This window comes from Rutidosis leptorrhynchoides, chromosome 9, assembly GCF_046630445.1.
Source record: "Rutidosis leptorrhynchoides isolate AG116_Rl617_1_P2 chromosome 9, CSIRO_AGI_Rlap_v1, whole genome shotgun sequence".
NCBI lineage: Eukaryota > Viridiplantae > Streptophyta > Magnoliopsida > Asterales > Asteraceae > Rutidosis > Rutidosis leptorrhynchoides.
In genome coordinates this window covers 122,663,155-122,681,475 of record NC_092341.1, presented here as the reverse complement: position 1 = coordinate 122,681,475, position 18,321 = coordinate 122,663,155, and the positions used below count along the sequence as shown (strand labels likewise).

Sequence of the window (18,321 nt, the reverse complement as noted above, 5' to 3'; positions counted from 1 at the left end):
GTCTTTAATGCTAGACTTTAAAATAAAACATGTACTATACCATATAAGAATGTTTTTTTTTTTTTTTGAAATGGTACAGTATATGTTTTATTTTAAAGACTAGTATTAAAAGGAATATGAATATGAATATGAATACTGGTGTTTTGTAGATATTATATGATATAACTCTGCTTGAGTGGGTTGGTTAAAAGGTCAAAGACAAGTAATGTTTTGGTATTGATAAATACTAAAAAGGGATACGTTGGGTTGACCCAAAACACTCTTTCTTTGATATATTTCGTTTTTACATGTCGTGTATGCTTGGGAGATCTTTTTATAATTTTAACAACAATGTAATCTTGTGGATTATATAGCCTCATAGGTTTGTTGTATTAAAATACACGTTGGGTGACAACGGACTCATTTGACCGTGTTGTCCCAAGAAAAAAATGACCGTTTTATATTAACTTGTCACATGCACATGATGAAGCGAAAATTACTTTTGGTACTTGTCTTAGGATCCTGTTTTTATCGTGTGTTCGCAAAGATGTCTGTCCAAATAGATGTCCCGTACATAATTATTTTAAGACCTGACTCGGCCAGGCTCAACCTGACTTCGACCAACTTTGACCCGACTATTTAGTGTTGACTGAATTTTAAGACGTTTTTGGGCGAGTCGAGACAGATTAGCCCCCAAATCGACACGTCGACCGACTTATACAACAGTAGACATAACAAGAGTATACCTTATCCTATGATTATCTGAAACCTATCCCAGCTGCATCTCTTTACAAGTCACCAAGAATCCTCCAGATTAACGAAAGTTTATCTACTTCAAACAATTGAAAAAAAAAAAAAAATGTAATTAGCACAGAGTTTCAGATTTTAAAAGTTTGGTAAAACGAAACATTACTACACACTCGATAAAGCACACCTTGACATGTGATTGACTAGGGAGAAGTAAAATCATGAATATCTCTTTCACCTAATGATACGATCTGTTTTTCATATGGTTTTCTTGTATGTGAATTTAGACTACTCTTGCTTCTTTTGTGCAAGTCACCATAGGAAGCTGAAACATCTTCTACACTTTTCCGAACACCCTTAGATTGATTTCTAGAAGACTAAAATATACATACATATATTGTTATTATCAAATCTTGCAGCATCATTCAGTTTCACAATCAAGGAAGCAAGGTTGCAAATAACGGGAGACAGAGACGATTCGGTCAGGACTTTGAAAGGTCGAGACAGGCGTTGACCAACATTGACTTTTAAATATGACTATTTCAAAAATAAATATTTAAAAAATAAATGATTTACAAATAAGATCATGGGGTGTTAATTTAAACAATATATAGGTTTTATATAATGTTTTCTACAATTATAGTGTATTTATTTATTTATTTTTAAGGGATACTATGTAAGTCAGATTTTTTTCCCAGCTAATTTTTAAGTGAGTTCGGAATATTATTCTACACTAGACCAAGGCCAGACAAAAAGTTGACTTTTGACCAACGTTGACTGACTTTGACCCGACGTTTCCCAACTTTGTCCAACTTTTGACCGTGGCCCGACTTACTAAACGTTTTTCTTCAAAACTGGACGGGCTAGTCACCAAACCGCCGTTTGAGTAAAGAATGTAGAGTTTAGTTGAACTTGCCTGTTTCTGATCAGCATTACATTTCCTGAATAGCGATGAAGGCAGTAAAAAATTGGATGGAGTGAGTGACACAGACATTCCACTAATATGTTTTTCAACCAAATATTTGGCTCCCAAATTAGCTAGAATATGCAGCCTCTGCACAATAGCAGATATATAGATGTATAAATAAATTTGATAATAATCATAAAGTACTAATTAATGCAAAATACGAAGAAAAAAAACTTACTGAAGTCTTGTGAAAATCAAGTGCATCTTCAGCCCTCTTTATAGCATTAAAAATGTTATGCATATCAGAAACAACTGTATAAATTCGATCCATATCACCATCTACAAATAAAGGGTTGAGTAGCGCCTCCATGGTATGGCTGAAAAACAGCATGGAGTGGGTCATAAAAGGTAGAGGTGGATACATCAGTGAGCTAAAAAAATGGATATTTTTGGTATGCGTTGGGTAAGGATGGATTTACCTGAAATATTATTTGTTTAAACATACTTTTGAACTTTTTTAACAATGTTGTGTTACATAATATACGAATGTAAAATAACATTATTTGAATAACGCATTTATCTATATTATTAAAGATAATTATTATAGTATTATGAGTCACACTTTAAGGTATTAAATGTAGTATAAATTATCATGGCCCTTATTGCCTTTAATCAATCCATCCAAGCCATTCAGTATGTAACCGATAATGATCCAAGAGACTTAAAAGCAAAATGTGAAACCATTATAATTCATATAAATTAAAAGCATAATATATGTAAGAGATCTCGTATATGTATATATATCCAGTGACATATTGATATCTAAGCTGGCCATATCGTTAATTTTGAAATAAACTCATAGGTGACTGCTATTTGTTTGATTGTTACTTTGCTAGTTGTTTGAATAATGCAGGTTGTATGAATCAAATGGGTCAAAATTACCACCTATTGAAAGGACTTCACATGAATGATTTGTAGATGTTAACTGATACCTGCTGACTTACCTGAAAAACGATCCAATAATTTCTTCATTTTCAGAATCTTGGGCAGGAAAAACAGTATCCTGGGCAAGAATGTGAATCAAAAATGTCACTGCCCAAACGGGATCGTTGGTCGCATCACGTTTAACTGTAGTGGTCTTGGGCACTTTAGCTTCTTTGTGACAGTTTTTGATAATTTCGGCCATATAATTTAGCGACTAAGAAAATAACGGTATTAGAATAACACACATGAATAACATTTAACATTTGATTTGATCAATCCAAGAGTTTGACATACATTGTCTTTTTGCGAAGAAGAAGCCAATGCAAAAGCGCATATATATTTACAATGAAGCACATTGTTCTTCAAAAGCTTGAATGTTTTCTCGAGGAATGATTTCCGTACCATAGGAGAATTTTCCTGAAAAGATGCAATTAAAGTCATTGATCTTTGAGGAAGAAAGATAGTACTATACAAAAAAAAAGAGGCAAATGTATAGGTATGCCCGTGTAGGCTGAAAGAGCTCGGTTCGTAACATACTTAGATTGTATATAGAAGGGTAAATATTCAAACCTTGGACATCAACACTGTTTGGCGGTAGATATCAGGTGGTATATGCGGGTCCCATATTTGGGATAGCCGAAGAACAGATGTCGCAGCAATTAATCTAAGATGATCCGTGCTACTTTCACTGTTTTAAACAAATAGGACTGACAATATATCGTTCCAATAATGAAAACTTGACCAAGTATAGAAGGCATCATTATCATCATCTTATATCAAACTTCTGTGTTACATTTACCGATAACATACCCTACAACTATTCTGGCAAAACAGAGTTTATGTTGCTCATGTTATGTAGTTCATGTTGCACAGTATCCACCATGTAACGATTTTAGTAATTCCATTTGTATAAGAGTATCTACTTTTTAAAGAAAATAGCTACCAATAAGCAAACGAAATTTTGTTCAATTCTGACGAATCCGTACCTGTAGAGTCTGCCTTTAGAAACCTCAGCCCGTTGAAGCATTTGTGATATAACGTCGAGCACTTCATCGAATTGACGAGTGATACATGTACGTTGATGTGGCAAAAAGCTTTTGACGAGTGTCTTAAGCCCAAAAATCTGAAAGAAGCAACAATTCAATTACCAAGGTAATGAGGGCTACAAGTATATGCTTTAAATTTCTGTTTAGTGACAAATTTTTAGAATACATGCATGTAATGTTCAAACATTTTTGTTATGCTATACAATATTTTCAGTTCAGTTCACAACTGAACAGTAAAACAGTCATGAATTCCTTTATATATCATAGACCATGCAGAACGTCGTGAATAAAAAGCAAGTGTGCGACTAATAACAGTGTTCACCTTCAAGTCGCAAGATGTATGATGGTTTCCAGTGGTTTCCAGCCGTCATCTAGATGACTCTGTTCCAGCTGCCATCTAGATGTTCAACGTTTCCAGCTTTGAACAACTCATACGGAAGTAGCAAACTTGAACACGATGACGGTCGCCAACTTCCGCCAACCTTCTTCGTTCACACCATTCACCGCCATAGAATTTTTGCTATAAATAGAGATGCAAACTTTCATTGTAAATCATCCAAAAATCACTCAGAGAAGTGTAATCACAACCTAGAGAGTGTGTGTGAGTTTGAGAGTTTTTTTGTAAGAGTTTTGTAATACTCTGTAAATCTATTCTTGTGAGTAATAGAGTTGTTTTTCTCTCAAATTTATATCTCCCAACGTCCAGGCGATCCCCTCTTCCTAACAAGTGGTATCAAGAGCTTGGTTAGAGACGTTGGTTGAGTTTTTGGGTCTTCTGAAGTTTTCTCAAAATTTAATTTTTAGTGTACCATTGGATTCGTCTCGTCGAACCGAGTCCAACGCAAAAAACGGCGACTTAAACGGAGTTATAACAAGCCCAGAAAACGCGGTCAAAGTTTGGTCAACTCGCCGGAATCTCGCCGGAGAAGACGTCCGGTGCCGAAATTTTTGCCGGAGAAGACGATCACTGTAGCAATTCACTGTAGCAGTTGGCGGCACTGTAGCAAGTCACTGTAGCAGTACTGTAGAGGTACTGTAAAAATTCTGAAATTTTACAATTTGGTCCCTGAAATTTTCAGAATTTCATTTTTTTGGTCCCTGAAGTTTATAAAAATTATAATTTTTCCCCGTAAGTGGAATTTAAGCTGCGAAGTGTCTATTCCACCATTTTCAACCATTCCGGACGTAACGGTGATCTCTGTTTTCTACAATTCAACCCCGTTTGTGTTAAAAAATTATTTCTAAGGTGATAATGTCCACAGAAGAGTCAACATCATCTTCCGGAGCTATGATTATGCTCACAGCCACAAACTACACGCTGTGGAAACCTCGGATGGAAGATCTCCTCAGCTGTAAGGATTTGTTCGATCCTATTGAATTGAAGGGTATAAACCCTGATTCTACCAAAGAGAAAGAGTGGAAGAAATCAAACCGAAAAACTATTGGTCAGATCCGTCAATGGATTGATCATAGTGTCTTCCACCATGTTGCACAAGAGACAGACGTATATGTCCTCTGGAAAAAGTTGGAGGACATGTACCAGGCCAAGACTGCTCGGAATAAAGCCCTGCTGATGAGGCGTTTAGTCAACATAAAGCTCAAAAGTGGAACTTCAGTTGCCGAGCATACCAGTGAGTTTCAGAACTTGGTCAACCAGTTATCGTCTGTAGAGATGCCGCTTGGCGATGAAGTTCAGGCGCTACTGCTATTTAGTTTCCTTCCCGATAGTTGGGAAACGCTGGTAGTAACACTCAGCAACTCAGCACCGAATGGCAAACTTACCATGTCAATGGTCAAGGATGCCCTATTCAGTGAAGAGGCAAGGAGAAAGGACATGGGCACAGATCAGACCCATGCCTTTGTCACAGAGAATCGGGGGAGACAGCGAATGAGTAGCAAAAATAAATGTAGAGGCAGAAGCAAGAGCAGGGGCAGGTCAGCTGATGGCAGAAAACCAACATATAAATGCCATCATTGTGGATTAGAGGGACATATGAAGAAGAACTGCTATAGATTGAAAGAGGAACAAGGTCAAAGTAGTTCACAGCCTAAGAATAAGGATGGAGAAACATTAGTGACTATCTCTGGTGATGTAGCTTATTGTTCAACCCATGATGAGACATGCCTTCACGTCTCACGAGAAGAAGCGGAATGGGTGGTAGATACTGCAGCTTCCTACCACGTGACTCCATACAAAGAATACTTCACAACATACAAAGCTGGTGACTTTGGAGCTGTGAAGATGGGAAATTCCAGTTCCGCTGAGATTGTCGGAATTGGTGATGTCAAGATAAAGACAAGTTCCAGGAGCACAATCACTCTGAAGGATGTCCGCCATGTGCCAGATCTTCGGCTGAATCTACTTTCCGGAGTAGCTCTCGATAAACAGGGCTATGATAGTCATTTCAGTAGAGGCACATGGAAATTGTCAAGAGGCGCTATGATAGTTGCTCGAGGACACATTTGTGGCACACTGTACAAGACTCATGTGAAGATCTGCACATACAGCATTAATGTTGCAGAAAAGGAGGCTTCACAAAATTTATGGCACCAGAGACTCGGTCACATGAGTGAGAAAGGGTTGTCTACCCTAATAAAGAAGGAGCTTATCAATGTAGACAAGGACGCTGCACTAGATCCTTGCAATCGTTGTCTGTTTGGTAAGCAACATAGAGTCTCGTTTAATTCCTCTTCAACGAGAAGATCAGAGTTACTCAGTCTGGTACACTCTGATGTTTGCGGTCCCTTAGAGGTTGAATCAATTGGCGGCAACTGATACTTTCTAACGTTTATCGATGATGCTTCTCGAAAGGTGTGGGTATATTTCTTGCGGACGAAGGACCAGGTGTTCGATTACTTCAAACAGTTCCATGTCATGGTAGAACGTGAGACAGGAAAGAAGTTAAAGTGTCTTCGATCCGACAACGGCGGTGAATACTCTTCCAGGCAGTTCGATGCCTATTGCAGATCATATGGCATCCAACATGAGAAGACGGTCCCACGTACCCCTCAACATAGTTGTAAGACCCAAATATTTATTGTACATAATGTATTTATGGTGTACGATGCGTGTATGAAGTGTACGTGTTGCTTGCTCGAACGTCGAAGGAAACTGGACGTTGTCCGAAGTGACAAGGTGTGTACGTATCTTTTCAACCCCAAATAAAGTTTGAGTTGATGTTTCAAAGCCTTACCATTGGAAAGAAAATCTTATTACGTTTCCAACGATATTTGATTCATCGAAAACGGAGTTACGGTCGAAAAGTTATGGCCAAAACAAGTTGCTGAAACCTGTTTTGGGCTCGACCACAATTTCCAGTTATTTGGAGCGGCGCTCCACCTTCTGGCGCGACGCGCCGATTGCTGCAGAGGCAATTTTCAGCCTTTTTAAAAGGTTTAAATGAGGGGTACTTTGGTCTTTTCAATTAGGGTCGGTTTGGGGTCATCAAGACTGACCTAGAACCTCATTGGAGCTCATTTCTCACCCACACAAACACTCTCTTCAAACCCTAGTGAGAGAAGCCCACTTTTAGTGAGAGAGAGCTTGATTTGGAGAAGAAGGAGTTGGATTCTCACCAAACCTCGGGTATTAAAGTTGTTCTACTCGTCAACGGCATCGTTTTGGTGGTATTGGTAAGTTCAAACTCCGAATTACATTTGTTAGATTTGATATTCAAGTTAGGGTTTGAGTTTGATTTGTAGTGAAACCCTCTTAGATGATGAAATGGGTTTATGGTGACTAGTTATTCTTGTCACTTGGCGGGTTTTGGGTTGGTTGACGATTTGGCCTTAATTAGGCTTTAATTTTGAGTTTAATCACTAGGTTTAGTGATTATGGAAGTGTTGGAATCACTTTAGGTGAATTTGGGTTGACTAATTTTGACTTGAGTCAAAATTAGGGTTTGTTGATGATTATGACTCAAATGCCGATTTAATAAGGTTTATAAACTTAAAATGGATTAAGTTGAAGTATAAAACCAAGTTAAATATGTTTTGGTGTCAAAACTCGCTAATGGCGCGATATTGACTCCTTTGGGTCAAAATTAGGGTTTAAGTGCCATTTTGGGAAAGATAGGTGTTTAACACCTATGATTGGGTCTAATTGGCGTATTAGGACCATTCTCACTTGTGTTAGTGATTATTGGTTAGTTTGGGCACGGTTTGTGCTTGGAAGTGCTTTGGGTCGAAATTGCACTAGTTGTCAATTTGGGTTGATTTGTAAATCCACCCTAATTGTGTTGTTGTGTTTGTGGTAATGGAATAGGTACATTCCATCGGTGTGTTGCGGATTATTCGGTGGCATTTCTTCAAGGCGACAAGGTGAGTGGAATATTTATACATGTATGTATGTGGTTTATTTACTCGTACGCGATGTGGGCCTTTGGTGCCACATCGTGAGTAGTGGGCGTTATGTCACAAGACGGTGACATAGTTGTTGGTATGATGGGATGGCAACTACAAGTCGGTAGTGTCTCGACAGGTTATTCACAAGTCGGTGATACCTCATAGTGGTTCACGGGGCGGTGACCCTTAGTAGTTAGTTGGTGTTTCACAAGTCGGTGTCACCATAAGTAGGGGAAGTGATTCACGAGTCGGTGACACTTCATAGTGTTCACAAGCCGGTGACACTTAGTGGCGCTTCACAAGTCGGTGATGTCACATGGCGTTCACAAGTCGGTGACCCATATGTATTGATGGGGGTTCACAAGTCGGTGGTACCCTTGGGTGATTCACAAGTCGGTGACACCCTATAGTGTTCACAAGTCGGTGACACTTAGTGGCGCTTCACAAGTCGGTGATGTCACATGGCGTTCACAAGTCGGTGACCCATAGATATTGGTGGGTAGTTCACAAGTCGGTGACACCCTTTGATGAGTCACAAGTCGGTGACAACATACGAGTGAGACTCGACGTTATTGGTCGTCTACAAGTCGGTAGTGCCATAGCGAGGAACGGTTTGTTATATTTATGCATTATTGTGATTTAGTATATTATTGTGGCGATTTATATACTGACATTGTTGCTAGTCGTATGTTTGGCGTTGCTAGCTCGTTTATGCATTTTGTTTGCATGGTATTGTAAGTGGATGCGTGTAGGTAAATTACATATGTATATGTATAAGTATTGCATTCACTAAGCGTTAGCTTACCCTCTCGTTGTTGACTTTTTTATAGATTGCATGGATGCGGAGGCTCGGGTAAGCGGGGACTAGTGGACTTGCGTAGTTGCTTTAGAAGGCTTGCTTTTGGATTGATTAGGATTAGGTAGCGTATCCCCAATCGCCATGCTCGGCCTTTATTTTGTATTACAAGTCATGTGGTTGAAAACTTGTATTTTCGTACGAAAGTCGTAAAACGGCCGATGTGGGCCCGGTCTTCGTAAGACTAATTTTATTAATGGAACGTGTTAGTTCTACATATATTAATGTATGGTTAAAAGCGTTTTGTCTAAATAAGTCGGGAAGTGGTCAAACATTTTCGCATTTCATGACTTTTTGGACAGGCCACTTTGGCGCGCCGCTCGGCCATATGGCGCGCCGCGCCATATGCTGTTCCAGCAAATTTTTTTTTTATCCGAGTTATTGTTTGGTTAACGGGTTGGGTTGTTACAAGTGGTATCAGAGCATGGTCTAAGGGATTTAGGTGACTTGAGATATGTGCCTAGACTTAGACTTTTGTGTGTGCTAAATTTGTTGCAGGACTTGTAGGATTATGGGTCGGAATGGGGTTGGTTAGTGCCTTGGCTATAGGTTGACTAACGTTTATATTAGTAATGCGGATATTATTAATATGTTGTCGTGTTGTGATAATAATTCTCGCGTGTGTTTGTACCGCGTAGAATTTTGGTTGTGTTTGTGTATATCATCGAGCGAGACGGTCGTTGTACGAACGAGTTGATACGACGTGTATGCGTAATAATGACTTGCAAACCTTATTACGGGTGCAAATCATGTCTAGCAAGTGATGTACGATGAGTGTTTAGCAAGATGAGGTGGTATTGTGTGTGTGCTTTATACGTTCGTGATCTAATCGCTTTGTATTCCTTAGAATGGCGACGGGAAATGGGATCGAGACGAACGACGCTGAGTTTAATGCTAGAGTTACACGTATGTTAGGCGATTGTAGTAGTATTCAGATGTTAGAGCATGTTCGCTTTCGTGTTGAAGTTGATGATCCATGAGGTTCGTCGGGTGGATGAAACCCCTGAGATCAAGTGTTTGATCTAGATGAATGTTGGTAATGGAGTCTACGGGACGCAACGTTAGGTGCCTCTTTCATATCTACTAGCGTGGTATTCGACTCCGATGGTGTTACGGTTACATTGAGCATAGGGTACCGGCAAGAAAACCCTTAGGTGTTCGAGTGGCGGTGTGGAAGTTACAAGCGATAGCAACTCGATGATTGCTAGAGTAATACCCGTACGGTTCGGTAAGTGCTTCGGTTGAAGTAGCAAAGGATAATCCGAAATCCTTCGTATGCTCAAGGTTGGAGCAAGGTTTGTTGACGTGCGTATTAAGAGATGCAAGACGGGTGAACCTCGTCTTTCTTTTAGGAGTTATGATAATGCGATTGGCGCATTAGTTGTCGGATTAGTGGTCACTATTTCCGTGAGAGTGAGCATGTGTTTATCGTCGGGAGCTATTGTTGGAGACGAATTCGTGAGAATTCGAGGACTATGACCAATGAGGATATTGGTTGTGTATGTTGATGAGTGGCCATTCCACGGGAAGCTATTATTTCGACGATGTGTTTACGGAACGGAGTTCTAGGTGGGGGAGTTTATACTCTCGCACGAAGGTATTCTAGTGTGATGTAGTGACTAGCTAGGTCGAGTTAGTCCATTGCAGTTTGACTAACCGAGTTGGGTTAATCAATTAGATGTTAGGTGTTGACCGAGGCGGGTTAACCAAGCGAGTTTGACTAACCGAGTCGGGTTAATCAATTAGATATTAGGTGTTGACCGAGGCGGGTTAACCAAGTGAGTTTGACTAACCGAGTCGGGTTAATCAATTAGATGTTAGGTGTTGACCTAGGCGGGTTAACCAAGTGAGTTTGACTAACCGAGTCGGGTTAATCAATTAGATGTTAGGTGTTGACCGAGGCGGGTTAACCAAGTGAGTTTGACTAACCGAGTCGGGTTAATCAATTAGATGTTAGGTGTTGACCGAGGCGGGTTAACCAAGTGAGTTTGACTAACCGGGTCGGGTTAATCAATTAGATGTTAGGTGTTGACCGAGGCGGGTTAACCAAGCGAGTTTGACTAACCAAGTCGGGTTAATCAATTAGATGATAGGCATTGACCGAGTTGGGTTGACCTAAGGTATTTGACTAACCGAGTCGGGTTAATCAATTTGATGTTAGGTATTGACCGAATGCGTTTGACTAACCAAGTTGGGTTAATCATTTGTCGTTAGAGGTTTGACCGAGGCGGGTTAACCAAGTAAATTTGACTTAACCAAGTCGGGTTAATCAATTAGGTGATAGGTGTTAATCGAGGCGGGTTGACCAAGTGTGTTTGACTAATGAGTTCGGGTTAATTGTTTTGGTGTGGAGGCTTAACCAAGTCTGGTGTAACCATGAGGTGATTAGAGGGTTACTTGTATTGTTCTCCATAATGGTTAGCGTAGAAATGGTATGCCATTCGAGAGGCGTTTACGTTGACCAAGTATGTGTGCAAGAAGAGTCACGGATGTTGACTATCTTTGATGTGTGTAGTTTTCGACCAGTCTTCATGATTGTTGGATGTGTGATCTATTGGTGGTTTTATACGCCGAGAGTGGGATCGTGAGGACCATGTTGTGTGATTAGTGATTGCGATAGCCGTGTTTCGCTCACGTGTTGTTACGGGTGTGACAATAGTCGATTATGGACACCTTAGGATTAGCGTTTCCATAGTCGTTTTGGGCGCTTCTGGTTTTAGTCGTTGCTTATGATGTTAAGATAGTGGCGTATTAGTTGTATTGCGCACTACAAAGGATGTTTAGTGGTAAGTGTAATTCGTAAGGATTTTTGTGGTTCGATCTTCAACGTTCGGATAGTTGACTTTAGGTTGAGACTTTGTCACTTTTAGCGTTGTCCTTGGTAAAGGTACGCTAAGGAATTGATATCTCGGTACGAGAATGGTTGAGTTTTTCCCGATATGGGGAAAAGAGCAGGTTTTAGTGCTCGGATGGTGGTTTTGTTAAATCATGGGTGACGATTTAGTTGTTAAAGGCGATTCATTGGGAAGGATTGCCTAAGAAAGTTCGGATTGGAACTTAGGATTGAGGGTCGTTGAGTAGTTCCGGATTGGTTAAGTGGAGAAGATCACGAGGACGTGATCGAGTTTAAGTGGGGGAGAGTTGTAAGACCCAAATATTTATTGTACATAATGTATTTATGGTGTACGATGCGTGTATGAAGTGTACGTGTTGCTTGCTCGAACGTCGAAGGAAACTGGACGTTGTCCGAAGTGACAAGGTGTGTACGTATCTTTTCAACCCCAAATAAAGTTTGAGTTGATGTTTCAAAGCCTTACCATTGGAAAGAAAATCTTATTACGTTTCCAACGATATTTGATTCATCGAAAACGGAGTTACGGTCGAAAAGTTATGGCCAAAACAAGTTGCCGAAACCTGTTTTGGGCTCGACCACAATTTCCAGTTATTTGGAGCAGCGCTCCACCTTCTGGCGCGGCGCGCCGATTGCTGCAGAGGCAATTTTCAGCCTTTTTAAAAGGTTTAAATGAGGGGTACTTTGGTCTTTTCAATTAGGGTCGGTTTGGGGTCATCAAGACTGACCTAGAACTCCATTGGAGCTCATTTCTCACCCACACAAACACTCTCTTCAAACCCTAGTGAGAGAAACCCACTTTTAGTGAGAGAGAGCTTGATTTGGAGAAGAAGGAGTTGGATTCTCACCAAACCTCGGGTATTAAAGTTGTTCTACTCGTCAACGGCATCGTTTTGGTGGTATTGGTAAGTTCAAACTCCGAATTACATTTGTTAGATTTGATATTCAAGTTAGGGTTTGAGTTTGATTTGTAGTGAAACCCTCTTAGATGATGAAATGGGTTTATGGTGACTAGTTATTCTTGTCACTTGGCGGGTTTTGGGTTGGTTGACGATTTGGCCTTAATTAGGCTTTAATTTTGAGTTTAATCACTAGGTTTAGTGATTATGGAAGTGTTGGAATCACTTTAGGTGAATTTGGGTTGACTAATTTTGACTTGAGTCAAAATTAGGGTTTGTTGATGATTATGACTCAATTGCCGATTTAATAAGGTTTATAAACTTAAAATGGATTAAGTTGAAGTATAAAACCAAGTTAAATATGTTTTGGTGTCAAAACTCGCTAATGGCGCGATATTGACTCCTTTGGGTCAAAATTAGGGTTTAAGTGTCATTTTGGGAAAGATAGGTGTTTAACACCTATGATTGGGTCTAATTGGCGTATTAGGACCATTCTCACTTGTGTTAGTGATTATTGGTTAGTTTGGGCACGGTTTGTGCTTGGAAGTGCTTTGGGTCGAAATTGCACTAGTTGTCAATTTGGGTTGATTTGTAAATCCACCCTAATTGTGTTGTTGTGTTTGTGGTAATGGAATAGGTACATTCCATCGGTGTGTTGCGGATTATTCGGTGGCATTTCTTCAAGGCGACAAGGTGAGTGGAATATTTATACATGTATGTATGTGGTTTATTTACTCGTACGCGATGTGGGCCTTTGGTGCCACATCGTGAGTAGTGGGCGTTATGTCACAAGACGGTGACATATTTGTTGGTATGATGGGATGGGAACTACAAGTCGGTAGTGTCTCGACAGGTTATTCACAAGTCGGTGATACCTCATAGTGGTTCACGGGGCGGTGACCCTTAGTAGTTAGTTGGTGTTTCACAAGTCGGTGTCACCATAAGTCGGGGAAGTGATTCACGAGTCGGTGACACTTCATAGTGTTCACAAGCCGGTGACACTTAGTGGCGCTTCACAAGTCGGTGATGTCACATGGCGTTCACAAGTCGGTGACCCATATGTATTGATGGGGGTTCACAAGTCGGTGGTACCCTTGGGTGATTCACAAGTCGGTGACACCCTATAGTGTTCACAAGTCGGTGACACTTAGTGGCGCTTCACAAGTCGGTGATGTCACATGGCGTTCACAAGTCGGTGACCCATAGATATTGGTGGGTAGTTCACAAGTCGGTGACACCCTTTGATGAGTCACAAGTCGGTGACAACATACGAGTGAGACTCGACGTTATTGGTCGTCTACAAGTCGGTAGTGCCATAGCGAGGAACGGTTTGTTATATTTATGCATTATTGTGATTTAGTATATTATTGTGGCGATTTATATACTGACGTTGTTGCTAGTCGTATGTTTGGCGTTGCTAGCTCGTTTATGCATTTTGTTTGCATGGTATTGTAAGTGGATGCGTGTAGGTAAATTACATATGTATATGTATAAGTATTGCATTCACTAAGCGTTAGCTTACCCTCTCGTTGTTGACTTTGTTATAGATTGCATGGATGCGGAGGCTCGGGTAAGCGGGGACTAGTGGACTTGCGTAGTTGCTTTAGAAGTCTTGCTTTTGGATTGATTAGGATTGGGTAGCGTATCCCCAATCGCCATGCTCGGCCTTTATTTTGTATTACAAGTCATGTGGTTAAAAACTTGTATTTTCGTACGAAAGTCGTAAAACGGCCGATGTGGGCCCGGTCTTCGTAAGACTAATTTTATTAATGGAACGTGTTAGTTCTACATATATTAATGTATGGTTAAAAGCGTTTTGTCTAAATACGTCGGGAAGTGGTCAAACATTTTCGCATTTCATGACTTTTTGGACAGGCCACTTTGGCGCGCCGCTCGGCCATATGGCGCGCCGCGCCATATGCTGTTCCAGCAAAATTTTTTTTTATCCGAGTTATTGTTTGGTTAACGGGTTGGGTTGTTACAATAATGGTATAGCAGAAAGAATGAACCGAACAATCATGGAACGTGTTCGGAGCATGCTCAGTATGGCTAAGCTGCCAAAGCTATTCTGGGGAGAAGCAGTCAGAGCTGCTTGTTATTTGATCAACCGATCTCCATCAGTACCACTGAATTTTGAAGTTCCGGAGAAACTTTGGTCTGGAAAGGATCCATCATACTCTCACTTAAGAGTATTTGGATGTTTGGCGTACGCACATGTATCCAAGGAGCTCAGGCAGAAGCTAGATGCAAGGACCACTCCATGCATATTCATAGGCTATGGAGATGAAGAATTTGGATACAGATTATGGGATCCAAAGGAGAAAAAGGTGATCAGAAGTAGGGACGTGGTGTTCCATGAAAGCCAGACAATAGAAGATATTGAAAAGCCCACAATATCTCAGAAGTCAAATGTTGCTGCTCAGGTGCCAGAGGCAACAGCGAAATCATTTATGAGAAATGAATTTTCAGTACAAGAAGAAATTCCAGAAGTAGAAGATAATGAGGAAAATGACGGTGCTGAGCAGGGGGAGCCACAACCCCATATGCCAGACATTCCAGCACCATCACAAGGTCAAGATGATGGTGGATCTCCTCAGAATGTTCCAGAAGTTCGTAGATCTGAACGAGGTCGGATTCCATCGAGTAGATATCCAGAATCCGAGTACCTTCTACTTACTGAAGATGGAGAACCGGAGAGTTTTCATGAAGCAGTAACTCATAAGGATAAAGAAAAATGGTTGCTCGCAATGCAGGATGAGATGGATTCTCTGCAGAAAAATCAAACTTATGAGATTGTAGAACTTCCACGCGGAAAGAAGGCACTGAAAAATAAATGGGTGTTCAAGCTGAAAAAGGATGGTAGTGGAAAAGTGGTGAAATACAAAGCACGACTTGTAGTCAAAGGATTCCAACAGAAGAAATGGATTGATTTTGATGAGATATTTTCACCAGTAGTCAAGATGACTTCAATTAGAGTCATACTTGGATTGGTCGCAAGTATGAACTTGGAGCTTGAACAGATGGATGTAAAGACAGCTTTTCTTCATGGAGATTTACATGAAGAAATTTACATGGAGCAGCCGGAAGGTTTTGAGGTTTCAGGAGATAACCTCGTATGCAAGCTGAAGAAAAGTTTGTATGGTTTGAAGCAGGCACCTAGGCAGTGGTACAAGAAGTTTGACTCGTGCATGGTGAGTAACGGGTACAAGAAAACTGCAGCAGATGAGTGTGTCTACATTCAGAAGTTTTCTGAAGGAGATTTCGTTGCTCTTCTACTATATGTAGACGATATTTTGATCGTAGGGAAAGACGCAACGAAGATCAACCAGCTGAAGAAGGAACTCTCTAAGTCTTTTGACATGAAAGACTTAGGACAGGCTCAACAGATTTTGGGAATGCAGATAACCCGAGACAGGAAGAATAAAAGGTTATGGCTATCTCAGGAGAAGTATATTGAACGAGTGCTTTCACGTTTCAATATGAACAATGCCAAACCTGTTAGCATTCCATTAGCCAACCATTTTAAGTTAAGCAAAAGTTCTTGTCCCTCATCCAAGGAAGAGATCAGGGAGATGTCGACAGTACCATATTCTTCAGCAGTTGGAAGTTTGATGTATGCAATGGTGTGTACAAGGCCCGATATTGCTCACGCAGTGGGAACAGTGAGTCGTTTTCTCTCGAACCCCAGGAAAGAGCATTGGGAGGCGGTAAAATGGATTCTCAGATATCTTAAAGGTACAAAGAATCTATGTCTTTGTTACGGGGGAGCTGATCCAATCTTGGAAGGCTATACAGATGCGGATATGGCCGGAGATCTTGATAGTAGGAAATCTACTTCATGATTCATTTACACTTTTGCAGGGGGAGCTGTTTCATGGCAGTCAAGACTACAGAGGTGTGTTGCATTATCCACAACTGAAGCAGAGTATATTGCTGCCGCAGAAGCTGGAAAAGAAATGTTGTGGTTAAAGCGTTATCTTCAAGAATTTGGAATCAAGCAAAAGGAGTACAAGGTATATTGTGACAGTCAAAGTGCTATAGATTTGAGCAAGAACTCCATGTAGCATTCTCGTACAAAACATATTGATATTCGCTATCATTGGATACACGAGGTAATTGATCGACAACTGTTGAGACTAGTGAAGATCCATACAAAGGAGAATCCTGCGGATATGTTAACAAAGGTGGTGACTCGAGAAAAGTTGAAGTTATGCAGAGACATAATTGGAATGTTCGTGGATTTGGCTGGAGGGGGAGAATTGATGGTTTCCAGTGGTTTCCAACCGTCATCTAGATGACTCTGTTCCAGCTGCCATCTAAATGTTCAACGTTTCCAGCTTTGAACAACTCATACGGAAGTAGCAAACTTGAACACGATGACGGCCGCCAACTTCCGCCAACCTTCTTCGTTCACACCATTCACCGCCAAAGAATTTTTGCTATAAATAGAGATGCAAACTTTCATTGTAAATCATCCAAAAATCACTCAGAGAAGTGTAATCACAACCTAGAGAGTGTGTGTGAGTTTGAGAGTTTTTTTGTAAGAGTTTTGTAATATTCTGTAAATCTATTCTTGTGAGTAATAGAGTTGTTTTTCTCTCAAATTTATATCTCCCAACGTCCAGGCGATCCCCTCTTCCTAACAATGTAGGGCAGTCAGATGAATCATTGGATGAAACTATATCAAACATTCCAACCTAGGAAAATAATTAAGGTAAAGATTTTATAGCATATGTATATACAAAAAAGACAACAGAGACAATTTAGTGTGGAAAAAATAGAAAAAAATGTTGCCTCTTTTTCTAGAATGATTTTATCGATGATATACCGAGTGATCTCTTCAGAATGGGAATCATATGCGAAAACAGAATGCTGAGCCATGCAGCCCAAAGACTGCAAAACGGTAGGGGTATTCTGCTACTTTCAAGAGCATCTACAAGTGTCTAGATAATCAACAGTCAGATATGGTCCACGACTCCACGTCAGCATTACTTATTGCAATCGTATGAGTTTACAGAAAGCCGATAAACAAATTCAGATTTGCGATTGATATAGTATTTCCTGTAGGCTAAAGAGGATGATAGGAAAAAGACTGGTATTATCAAACCTTGCACAGGCATGAAAAAGTGAACTCTTTGGAAGTAACTATTAATTCGCTAATTGCAGAAATTGCAAGTTTGGCCTGAGCACGAGTTCCATTCAGACAGATCCTCTCTAAGAATGGGTAGACAACACTACAAAAAAAAAAAAAAAAAAAAAAAAAAATTCTTAACCAAACTTGAAAAATTATAATCAATATAAACTAAATTATTTAACAGTTATCTAAAATAAAAAGAAGTCACTAAGAGAAAGCTGCAATGTAACAACCCGACATCTTAAATCCCTTAGACGTGTACCAAAAAAAAAAAAAATTCTATGTTAGTGCATCTGGACGGCGTCCAGAATCCTGGACGGCGTCCAGCTCAGAAAGGTGGGATGGCGTCCAAAGTTTGGGACGGCGTCCAAGCAATTCGGACGGCGTCCCAATGGTCTTCCAGCTACTGATCACGGGTCCAACTCACACGAGCAGAAAACCCGCTTCCCGACACTTTCAAACGAAAACCTTTTTACCACAAGTCAATATAAGTGAAACTAAGAGATTTTCATCATCAAATCAAGTTTTACATCAACGGGCCCACATCGCCCATTTTACGAGTTTCGTTCAAAAA

General features: G+C 40.3%; 1 pseudogene; it reads right to left on the bottom strand.

Moving 5' to 3' along the window:
* Positions 1-767: 767 nt before the first annotated feature.
* LOC139868358 (sister chromatid cohesion protein PDS5 homolog B-like) overlaps positions 768-18,321 on the bottom strand; it is a 74,145-nt pseudogene continuing 56,591 nt past the window's right edge.